This window comes from Lissotriton helveticus, chromosome 5_1 (genome assembly GCF_964261635.1).
Source record: "Lissotriton helveticus chromosome 5_1, aLisHel1.1, whole genome shotgun sequence".
Lineage (NCBI taxonomy): Eukaryota > Metazoa > Chordata > Amphibia > Caudata > Salamandridae > Lissotriton > Lissotriton helveticus.
Window position 1 is genome coordinate 70,183,969 of NC_136065.1, and position 12,294 is coordinate 70,196,262.

The following is a 12,294-nucleotide window of genomic DNA, read 5'->3' on the forward strand; positions in this document are numbered from 1 at the left end:
CCCATGTGGCTGCAGGTCAAGGGGCCATTTTAAAGCCAGGCAGTGTGCTTTGTGCCATAGGTCTGCTGTACCCAGTATGCCTTGCTTTCATCCATTATGCCCAGGGGTACTCAGTGGTGCATGAAACAACTCTCTCTGTGTGGTCTCTCTTCTATTAATGTAAAGATCCATTTTTTGTTAGAAATAAATGTGCTATTTTTATTTTTGGTCTTTCCGTTTTGGGATGTGTTGTAATAATAATAAATGACTAGTTGCAAACTAGTCATTGAAGCACGACATATGCAACATTTATTTAACTGATGTTCCTCTTGCTTTGTTTGCTTTTAGGTGCACAAAGACGAATCAGCCTCATCGTTCATCATCAGTGCCAGGAAGAAGTCCTGCTGCGGTGTGTGCAGCACAATGTCACGTGACGTCACGTGTGGCCACAGACAACTCTGCAACTCATGCAACTGCGGCCTGCTGTTCTGACATCTGAAGAAGATGGGCCCAAAAAAAGGTGGCTGTAGCTCCTCTACCAAGAAAGTTGCCAGTAAGAAGGCGCAGAAGAAGCAAGTGGTGCCACTTACCAAGGAGACTGGTGTGCCTGCAGCAGCGGGGTCCGCTGGGGACCAAGCTGGGAGCAGCACCTCTGCTTCATTGGGCTCTGTGCCACCACACCAAGGGGCCTATTAGGATGGGGGACGGACCTGCGTCCGCCTGCCACCCCAGAGGAGGAGGGACCGTCCGCAGGGGCAGCGGCGGTCCCTCCGTGCCAATTAGGATGTGACCGCCACCCTGGCGGTCACACCCTGTATTCTTAACATTGCGGCGGGTGCTGCTTGAAGCAGCACACGCCGCAATGTTAAAAAATGCATGTTTACCTTTGCATGCACAAAGCTGCAGGCACCTCGTGGTGCCTGCCGCTTCGTGCATGCAAAGGCAGGGGGGTACCATAGGTACCCCCCATGTGCACCCACCACCCCTTCACCCCTGGGGGCCAGCAACAGGCCCCCGAAGACAACACTGTATGCCTTTCCATGGCGGAAATGCCGCCGTGGAAAGGCATATGACCGCAGCTATCCTAATATGGCTGGCGGTGTCTGATAGACACCGCCAGCCATGTTAGTGCTTTTTCGCCGCGGTCGGAAGGCGACCGCGGCGGAAAAGGGGTGGACGGAAAATAGATCCCCCAGCCATCCTAATCTGGCAGTGGGTCTTTTCCAGTCCGCAGCGGATAATCCGCATCCTCCAGGCCGGCGGTGGATTCCGCCGGCCTGGAGGATGCGGATTATCCGCAATCATAATTGGCCCTTAGGTCCAAGTCCATGAGTGCTGCAGAGGCAGCCACTTTAATTGCTCAATCACCATCGACCAGTGATGTTGGCTCATCGCAAGAAAGTAGCATCCAATCAACGCAGGGTGTAACTCATCTGACGAGTGTTCAGCAACCACAGCTGCAACAACAACCACAGGTGCAAGTAGTACAAGCACAACTACATGCACAAGGAGAGGCGCAAGGAGAGGCGCGTGGAGAGGTGCATGGAGAGGCGCAACTAGAGACGCATGGAGCGGCACAACTGCCCACAATGCTTGTTCCTCCAGAAGTAGGGGCACATTAGGAAATCAAGATTGAAGCGGAGGTATCATCCGAGCAAGCCACTCCGCCTGATGATGATCCATTGTCTTCCAGATCCCTAGCAAGAAAAAGGTCAAGGAGGGCTACTACAAGTTCTTCTTCACGCCCCCTTCCTTCTGATGATCTTGATGTTGATTGGAACCCACCAATGCAGTCTGAGAGTGAGGCACGCCATGAGCCGACAAAGATAGCTAAGCCTAAAAGGAAGGTTCCCGCAAGGCTTTGAGTTATGGGTGATGACGACAAACAAGAAGTGGTGTATTCTGATGCTGATTTACAGTCTGACGATGACCAAGTCATCACAGTCTTCACTCCAGCCCCAGCGGGCATGCAGCAGACAGACATTTTTACCCTATCCCAAATTGCTGCTGCGCGGGATGTGGGCGGCGTGACACTGGTACTACCACCAACGCAGTTAACTACCACACCAACACGACCTACAGCTTCCATATTTTCTCATCAGAAGGGCCGGTAGGGTTCTCCATCCAGCTCGACCTCCATTACCTCAAGTAGTGGTGCTGTAAGTGCACAACAGAGTCAAATTCAGCCACGCCCATACTCCACTTCATCTGGCATTGAAATTGAAAGTAGCACCTCCACCACCAGCAGACATCTCCAGTCCCCAGTTTGGGACTTCTTTAATGTTAGCAAAAAGGCAGAAAATATGGTCCTTAGTTCGATTTGTAAAATTGTAGTTAGTCGGGGTAAGCTTGGTACCAACTATGGTACAGGAGGCCAGAGAGGTCATCTCCAAAAACACCACACTATCATTTGGGATGCGCACCTAAGGAAAATCCGGGAAGCCAAAAGAAAAACAAATCCATATGTATCCATTCATATTGCATCGGATGATGACGAGGGGCTGATCGTGCAGGGGGGAAGTGAAGAAGCGACAGACATTTTTTCTGGTACACCCAGTACCCCTGGCAGCAGCACTGCAGTGGTAGCGCCCACACCCTCTACTCCTGCAATATGTATGAGGCACACTAAGAGTGTGGGAGAGACACCAATGTGAAAAAGTACATCAATGAGCCTAACTGGGTTGAAGAAGTCTGCATCATCATCATCACCACGTATGAAAACGGTTCAGACCACCATTAGAAGCATGTTTTGGTCTGTATAACGCAAAGCTGGCTAAAATGTTAGCGCTGGACCTTCTCCCTTTTTCTTTTGTGGAAGGGGTGTTTTTTCTAGAATTTGTGGCAACAGTCTGCCCTAAATGAAAGGTTCCTAGCCGGTCCTATTTTGCCAGAGTTGCGGTTCCAGCACTACATCTAGATGTGCTGGAGGTGATTGGGGCAGCTTTGCAGAAGAGTGCTGTTCACACTATCCACCTGACAACAGACATGTGGACCAGTTGCCAAGCCCTTGATTACATGTGCATCACTGCACACTGGGTCTCTTTTGCAGGGGTTTCAGACAAGTTACGTGCAGGTGTTGACCCGGACACAGTTTTTCAAGCTACTCGGAAACATGCAACAGTAGCCATGTTTGCCATGGAGAAATCTCATACTGCACAAAACATTTTGGATGAGTTTCGGAGTAAGGTCTATGAATGGCTGCATCCAAGAAAGTGCCTGATTGGTTATGTTTCCACGAAAAATGGCAGTAATATAGTTAAGGCCATGCATGAGGGTGGCTATTTCAGAGTGCCGTGTTTGGCGCACAGTATTAACATTGTTGTGCAAGATTTCTTGAAAAAATAAAACACAGTCAGCAAGTTACTGACCACCTGCCAAAGAATCTGCACACATTTCAGCCATTCTATTAAGGCCCGGAAGAAGCTGAGGAACATGCAACGTGAACGTACACTGCCAGTCAGAGGACTCATCCAGGAGGTGGTAACACGTTGGAACTCAACCTTCTACATGCTTGAGCATCTGTCTGAGCAGTGGGTGGTAATCAATGAGTATGTCTTTGAACTGGGTTCTACTATGAAAGACATGAGGCTAGAGTTGGAGGAAGGGAAGCTAGTTAAAAGCCTGACAGACATGCTTCGTCCTTTTGAGGTCTTCACGCGTGAAGTCAGCAGGGAGGACTGTAATTTGGGCAAAGCTATCCCATTGTTGCGCATGCTAGAGCACCAACTGAAGGCGGTGTCTTCAATGTTCCAAGATGATGCTGAAAAGCAAGACGCATATCAGTTGGCGGAGAGGTTATTAAGCCGCCTAGTTGAAAATGAAAGGCTTAAAAAAATACATACAGAACAACATTACATTTGTGCCACTATTCTGGATCCACGGTACAAAAAGGCCGTGGCCAGCAAAGCATTCATTCCTTTTAATGAAGCAGATGTTTGAAAGTACAAACATTGGCTAGCTCTGTCAGCCACTCGGTTCGAAAAAGAGCGGCAGAAAATTGAAGGAACCGGCAGAAGTACTACTGAATCAGCAGGCCATCCGGTGTCAAGGTCCACTTCTGAATCTGTGGCCGAAGGCAGTCACTTTCCCTGACAGCCGTTAACGACACCAGCAACTGTATCATCATCCTCACCTGCACCAGGCCCAGCCATAATATTGTTGGAAGCGGATTGGCTAACTCATCAAGGGTTTGCTCGTTCAAGTGATGCAAAGGCCACAGATGGTACGCAAAGTCGAGCAACCCTGGAGAACCTTGAGTCAATGGTGCAGGCCAATCTGGATGACCCAACAGAGGTCTTTGTTAATCAGAACCCATTGCTGTGTTGATATGGGAAAAGGCCTCTATGGTGACTGATCACCAACCTGGCTCTAAATTATTTGTCTTGCCACTCGCACATCTGGTGGCATTTTCCCATTGCCGCCCTGGTCACTGGCTAGTGACCCAGACTCTGTCGCCTCTGCTTTCAGGTTCTTCACATCTCCGATCCACCCTTGGATCCACCTGGACACTTTTCCTCTGGTCGCCTGCAGCACTTCTTTGCAGCTCTCCATTGAATAGGACGACCAAACCCGACACGAAAAGACACCTATGCAGCCGACTTCCCTGGGTGAGGTAACACGAGTACTCCAGTACTCCTGTGGGTCTTGACTCTTGAAGTGTCCTAGTTTAGAAGGGTTCCATCGTAGTCCATCCGGAAGTGTCCTTAAATTGTATATTTGTAACTTGTAAGATCTCCATAGAAAGTCAATGGTAACCTGCGGCTGTGTTTAGACACTGCACACGTCTCCCGTGGGCCTCCTACTTCCTAACCTTTGGTTGTTTAGAGTAGCCCCAGCAATTCCACAGGCCCCAGGCCTGCTCTCTAATTCTCTCGTGGTTCTTATACCACTATTTTAGTATAAGGTTTGTGAGGCCCCTAGGGCATAACGAATACTGTGCAACTTATCGTATATTAACTAAGTGACTTGTATTGTATTTTTACCTCTGAACTCATAAAGAGTGCAGAGGGGTTGTGTTTAGAATAAATACGTATATATTTGTTATATACCTTGTGTGGTGTCCTTTCATTTGGTACTCGGGGATTATAATTGGTAAAACAACTTGCTTAATACGCTCTCTGATGTCTTAGCCTGATGACTGCTGGGCATGCTACCACTAGGATAGCTTTCTAAAACGGTTGACTTTACAACCACTATCAATAATAGCACTAGTGGACATCATATGCCAGGCTAACTTCTCACAATCACTGACCAAAGCAGAAGTGAAGTATAATGACTTTGAACAGTCATGATCATCAATGCCCCAGGTAGCAGTGGCCATTATTGACCAAAGGCAGAAGTGAACTACAATGACCTTGGCCAGTAAGGATTATCAATGGACCCAGTGAGTAAGGATTGTCAAAACAACAAGCAGGGAATACGCATTGTGGCCCTAGAGAGTCATGTCAATGACTTAAGGCAGTAATTATCATCAGTGGACTCGGAGAATAACAACCGTCAGTGGCCTCGGAGAGTAACAAACATCAGTGGCCTAGGATAGTAACTAAGATATGTGGCCTCAGGTAGTACATAAGATAGTTGCCCTGACTAGTAAGGGACATAAATGCCACCTGGCAGTAATTAGCCTCAACGCCCCTCCTCCCTCAAGGCAATGATTAATCTCAGTGGCTCCAGATGGAAATCATCTTCAATGGCCTCAGAAAGGAATGAGCATCATCGCATGAAGCAATTGCCCCAGCTAGTAAGAAGCATGTATTGTCCTAGACAGAAAGGTGCATCAGTGGCCCCAAATGATAATGATTATTAATGGCTTCAGCTGGTAATAATCATCATCTATAGACCCAGAAAGTAAAGAGCATTAATGACCCCAGGCAGTATTATTAATGGCCACACTTAAACGTGAGCTCCATTTAGGACAGCATCACAGTCCTTACTGGCTCAACCAATCACTAGACATTCATGGAACAGAAGGAACATGAAGAGTGACCTCTCGCTATGCAGACTCGCGACTGATCCTCCGGTGAATTCCTGCTAACGAAGAGTTATACAAGATGTCTGGACTGACTATTGCAATCAGCAGCGCCGGATCAGTGTTGACTGGTTGCCATTGGACTGACTTCTGCTACATCTATTGGTTGAAGTGGGGTGACCTTTGGTCCTTCCTGCTGTAGATTCCAATACTATTCCACCAAAGGTGCTAGTGGCATTAAGGCACAATCAAGTCAAACCTAAAAAGTTAAGGCTCCATTTCAGACACAAATATTGAGACTAATAGAAGCGGAAGTGGGCCTGGATATGTTCCCAGATTTTAACAAAGTAAGGGGCATTAAGAACTGGTGAGAGGGTCAACACCTGCACACGAGTAAGATATATCTAAAGGGGCCATCCGGCGAAAGATGTGATAGCAAATGTCAACCACCCACCAAATAAAACAAGTAAGACACACTTAATACTGCCAAGAGGCTGGGGACAACTGCTGAGAACCGGTGGAGTATACTTGAACGCCAGATGAAGTTTAAAGCTTTTTAGAATATGGATAATTAAATTTTTATAAATGGCGGGTATCAAATATGGAATCCTGCTGTTGTAAATTCCTTAACATTTCTTTAAGACATTTTTTAATTGGAAAAGAACAAATGATGTATAGATGACCCCTAAACATAGCTTTTGTGTGGGTGAAGTCACAGCAAAAAGCTGCATTTAAGAAACTCAAGTCAAGGCAAAAACAACTTTATTTCGGTTCAGAAAACCATAAAAAGATATACAGATTAAAAGGATCAAAAACAGTACATACAAGATTGCCAATAACAAATAAAAATCTCTGTGCAATTTTTACTCATTGTGCATCCTGATTATTACAGAGCCTCCTATGTAGTTAGCTACTGCAATACAGATTTGAGCCGCAGCCAAAGACTGTAAATGATTAAAACCATCAATAGACGAGCAAGAGTAAACATTCCTTAATATTCCTTAATAATATTGGGAGCAGAAATCTAGTTCTTTTCGATTTTTACAATCAAAATAATATAATTTGCATATGCAGATGATTCTCAGGTACTTATTACCTGTAAATCTAATCCTCAGGATACCTGTTTAAATTTCAAACGATGCATGATTCACATCCAAAGTTGGATGAGTGAGAACATGCTCCAACTTAACTGCAGTAAGACTGAGATCCTTCTTTTCGGTAAGGCTAAGACCTTTTGGTCCCAAGACTGGTGGCCTCAAGAACTAGGGCCTTGCCCCCAGCCTAAAGAGACTGTAAGAGATCTGGGGATCACGCTTGATGGGGATCTCTCTATGAAGGCCCATGTACATCAGGTCGCCGGGACGTGCTTTGGGATCTTGCGACAATTGCGTAACATCTTTAAATGGCTCCCAACTGAAGCTAGAAAGCCGCTGGTTCAGGGTCTGATTGTCAGCAGGCTTGATTATGGAAATGCCATGTTTGCCTCCATTAACGAGAATCTGCTGACAAAATTACAAACTATTCAGAACGCGGCAGCAAGACTAGTGTTGGGCTTGCCTCCAAGATCTGCCTCTAAACCAACTCTGAGGAAATTGCACTGGCTTCCTGTGCGCCAAAGATGTCAATTTAAAATCCTGAGTTTAACTCATAAACTTCTCCACGGTGTTGGTCCTTCATATCTAAAAGAAAAACTGGCCTGGTACATCCCGGCTAGAGATCTCCGCTCTAGCTCTAAGTTCCTGCTGTCCCAGCCCAGAGCACGGACGTCAAGGCATGGTTGCAGGTCTTTTTCATACGTGGCTCCACGGCTATGGAATAAGCTACCCACCCGTCTTCTGTCTTTATCCAATCACCTAGAATTTAGGAGAGGATTGAAAGCGTGGCTTTTTCCTAAATAAGGGCCACCGTTTGTTCCTCACTCTGGTAGATCATTGCCTTTTCTCTGCAGAGCGCCTTCAGACCTCCTTGGTGATAAGTGCGCTATATAAGAGAATTTGACTTTTGACATTTGACATAGTGCTTTGAACGGTGACATTATCACATTGGCAGGGTATAGGCTTGTTTTACCGCCCTCCTTGGCGAGGAAATGCCAACCGAAAGTGCACTGTGCATGAACGGAACTTAGGTAAAATCGAAACTGGGACTAAATAGCAAAAGATAAATACAATTGTGCAGGGGCAGGAGGCAAACGGGGGTTTCACAAAATGTAATTTTGGTAACTAAAAAGCCAATTATCTCTGGAGTCATTCCCCTCCTTAATAATACGTTTAGCATACAGGGGAATTCCTTCAGGGTTTTCAAAAAAGTATTCAAGACCAATCTCATGGTATGTACTCCTTAAATATTGAATATATTGCAATCTTTAAAACATTGTCTAATTTCAAACAATCTTTAATAACATCGCGAGAGAACGTTCAATCCTCAGAGGTCCATATCTTGGCCCATAGCAGCAAAGGGGCAATGCCTATATGATTGATTGATTGTGGATTTCTAAAGCGCTAGAATTGACTCCCGAAGGAGTATCTCTGCGCTGTAGACTGCTGGGGAACCCTACCTGGCTTTCCCTGTGAGATGGTCCCTACTGGGTATCTCCAAGGTGAAACCAGGCATCCCCGGCGTATGTGGGGGGCCGTTGTGGAGATGAGGCAAGCTAATGCCCAGAGTTGCAGAGTGTGATCCCTAGTTAGAGTAGGCACCGAGGCGAGAATTATCGAGTCCGCTGACCCTGGTCCACGACCCTGCCGCGTCGGGAATTGAACCCTGGTCCCGGGGTCATCCTCTGCTTCCGGGTCTGCCGTCTCTAACCAGTGAGCCACACCACTCCACAGAAGTATGGTCTTCTATAAATTCTAAGCCCAGTTCCGTGTAGCAAAGTATCGTAGTAAAACTTTTCAATAGCACCAGAAGCCTTCACGTAAATTTAATATTTGATTACTACTAGCTGTTGGCTTGAAGCGTAGTCCCAAACTCCAGCCCCATATGTGGCAATAGAAGACTTGTGTCTCTATTTAAGAAACTGTTCTTGCAAAGTCGTGAAAAGTACAAATCGAAAGTTGAAGACCTTGCTCACAGGGTGGCTTTTCTGAAGCTGAGAAATGTTACAACTGCAAGTGTCGAATTTTATGTTAGCCTAATGTATGCTAATTTAAAGGAAGCATTGCACATGGAGTTAATGTATGTAAAGTATCTGGTGAAGGTGCTTGGACAGATTATTTTGTTTTGTAACAGATTGTGACACAATCTTTGTGGCTGTTTGTTGGAACCTGGGATGACAGGTCACCTAGGGTAGCCTGGCCTAGGAGTAAGACATGCAATTCTAGAGGCACAAGTGTGAAGGTTGCAAACCACCCAGCAGTAAATCCACGCAATAACACGTAAAAAGGACGCTACACCAATTTGTTAGGAGAATAAGTACTTGTTTATAAAAATAATCTCTTTGCTCTCTTGGTACTAAAGTTCACAGTTCAATATAATGCGTTCTGTCAGGAAGAGAACCAGTACATTTAAAATGGCCAATCAATGTCAAAAACACAGTACTATTAAATTATCATCACATTACATTTAGATGACTTGAAATCAGTAACTCTACCTTCAGAGAGGTTAACTTATTTCAGTATCTATCATTACCAATACATTTAGTCAGATCTCAACATTTACCAGATTTGACTTCAATGAGGAATTCCAGTTTAACCAGAAGTTTAGTTAGAGATCAGCAATCTCCATGAGGAATGTATTCCTTCACTTAACCAGCAGATTTCTTGGTATTACTCCCCAATCTGTATTAAACCGGGATGAAAACGACGAGTGCCAAACTTACTCCACGGTAGGCGCTAGCGCCGCTTCCCCCTGCAGTTCACCTCCTTACTTGTGATTGAATATGCTGGAATTGTCTTGCGCCAGGCTCAACAGGGGAAACAGCAGACGAAGAGGCCGGGGAACCGAGGCTGGAGAGGCTCTCACGCCTCAGAAGGCTCCACTATGCTCACTCCCCCGCTCGGGCCGACTCCTCAGTGAGGCACTCGAGCGGAAGACAACCAAGGCAGACACCACGATGCTTCCCCGCCCCCTACCGGGCCTCTAAACACTCCCTCCCTGCTCGGGCCAGCTCCTCAGTGTGGCGCTCGAGCAGGAGGAAAAGGGCAGATAACTCGGCAAGCTGTGGAAGCCCCCGGCGCCTCTCCTCGGCGCTGGATACCAAAGACACTCTTCCAGTGGGCATGCGCGGTAGCGCTCGAGCTGGTGCCGCCTCCCGCTGCGCCCGCTCGAAGGAAGGACGCTTCGCTCCCGGGCCTGCTTACTTCTTTGCCCCTCCTTCCGGGGATAACAGCGTCGGACTGGGCATGCGCGAAGGCGCCTTCACTTTCCCCTGACAACGCGTCTGAAGCGCGGTAGGCGCCCCCAGGGTCCTGCTCACGAAGGGGAGCCTCGCAAGGCTTCTCAGGCTCAGTGGATCCCGGGGAGGCGCTGTCACAGTGCGCGATCAGTGCCCCAGGAGTCCCGCTCACAGCCAAGGCGGCGCTGCCTCAGGGAAACCGGCACCCTTCACCACTTGTCAGTTCGCCAGGAAATCCAGGGATCGGCCGACTGCACGTCCGGCTAGGACCTTTCAGGACACAAGGGCACAAGCCTTCCCTGACACCCAGGAAGGTAGGAAACAGCGCTGGTTCGATTTTCATCTCAGCTCCCACTTCCCAACTCTACAAGGTCCTTTTACCATTCAATACTGAATGGAGGTTGGTGTCTAGGGATGAGGGTTATTCTTCCTGAGTCCCTGTCACTGGGCAGAGGACTGCGCTCCGCAGTGCCACAGTCTCCTTCTCCTGTTCCCACCCCACTATTTTCAAGTTAGGGGTTAGTCAGGCGACCAGGGTCTCCCTTAAACATCCACAGCGGGGACAAGACAAGGATCCCAAAGGAGGAGTAGAGAAGTGGATTAATTAGGCTGCTTCCCAGACCAGGAGATCAACCCTCGCACTAGTCTCCCCCCCACCTTCCAAGATAGCCTGTCCTCCAGCTGACTCTCTCAGGTAGACAAAATGGCTGCCCCGCATTCCGCCTTATATAGGCTGTCCCTCAGTGGTCCAGAATGGACCAGAAGGTTCTGGAACGCCCTATACTAGTCTATGGGCAAGTTCTGGGTGTGGCAGTTAGGGCAGTTGGAAGCCACCATTTTGTGGTTCCAACTTTTCCTGTCAGAACAGGCCTCTGGGCCTGAGGTGAAAAACTATGAGGGGGGGAAAGAACACCTATCCCCTTGACCAACACCTAGAAAAAGCTAGTGGACACAAAAATTATTAAGGGTATGAGGGGCAGAAAGGGGACAAAATAAATAATAAATTGGAGGGACTACGGAAAAAAACCAGACAGGTCTAACACGGGTCCCCCCCAGCTGAAAGTGGGGAGAACTACCCAACCCCTTGGGAGTCCTCGTCACTAAGGCGGAAATACCTGGAGAGACCGTCTGCATTGGCGTGGTCCACTCCAGGCCGATGTTCCACCCGGAAGTCCATTCCCTGTAGGGAGATGGACCACCTCAACAGCTTGGGATTTTCCCCCTTCATTTGCATCAGCCAACGAAGGGGTCGGTGGTCAGTCTGAACCAGGAAGTGCGAGCCAAACAGGTATGGCCGCAGCTTCTTCAGAGCCCACACCACCGCAAAAGCTTCCCTCTCAATTGCACTCCACTTCTGTTCCCGGGGAAGCAGTCTCCTGGATAAGAAGACTACAGGCTGATCCAGGCCCTCTTCATTTAGTTGCGATAACACTGCCCCAATGCCATGTTCGGATGCATCTGTCTGGACAATGAACTCCTTGGAGAAGTCTGGGGCCCTCAGGACCGGTGCTACACACATTGCCTGCTTCAACTTTTCAAAGGCTTGCTGACAAGCCTTCGTCCAAACTACCCGTCCAGGTTGTTTCTTGGAGGTGAGCTCCGTGAGGGGCGCTACTATAGTGCCATACCCCTTCACAAAGCGACGGTAGTAGCCTGTGAGGCCCAGGAAAGCTCGGACCTCAGTCTGTGTCTTGGGGGGTTCCCAGGCCATGATTGCCTCAATCTTTGCCTGCAGGGGCTGCACTGACCCCCTACCCACCAAGTGTCCAAGGTACACAACCGACCCTTGCCCAATCTGACATTTGCTGGCTTTGATGGTCAATCCAGCTTGTTTCAGGGCCTGGAGAACTGCTTGCAAATGTTGCAAATGGTCCTCCCAATTGCTACTGAAGACAGCAATGTCATCCAGGTAGGCAGCAGAGAAACTCTCCATTCCAGAGAGGACCTGATTCACCAGCCGCTGAAATGTGGCAGGGGCATTTTTGAGCCCAAAGGGCATCACACAAAATTGGAA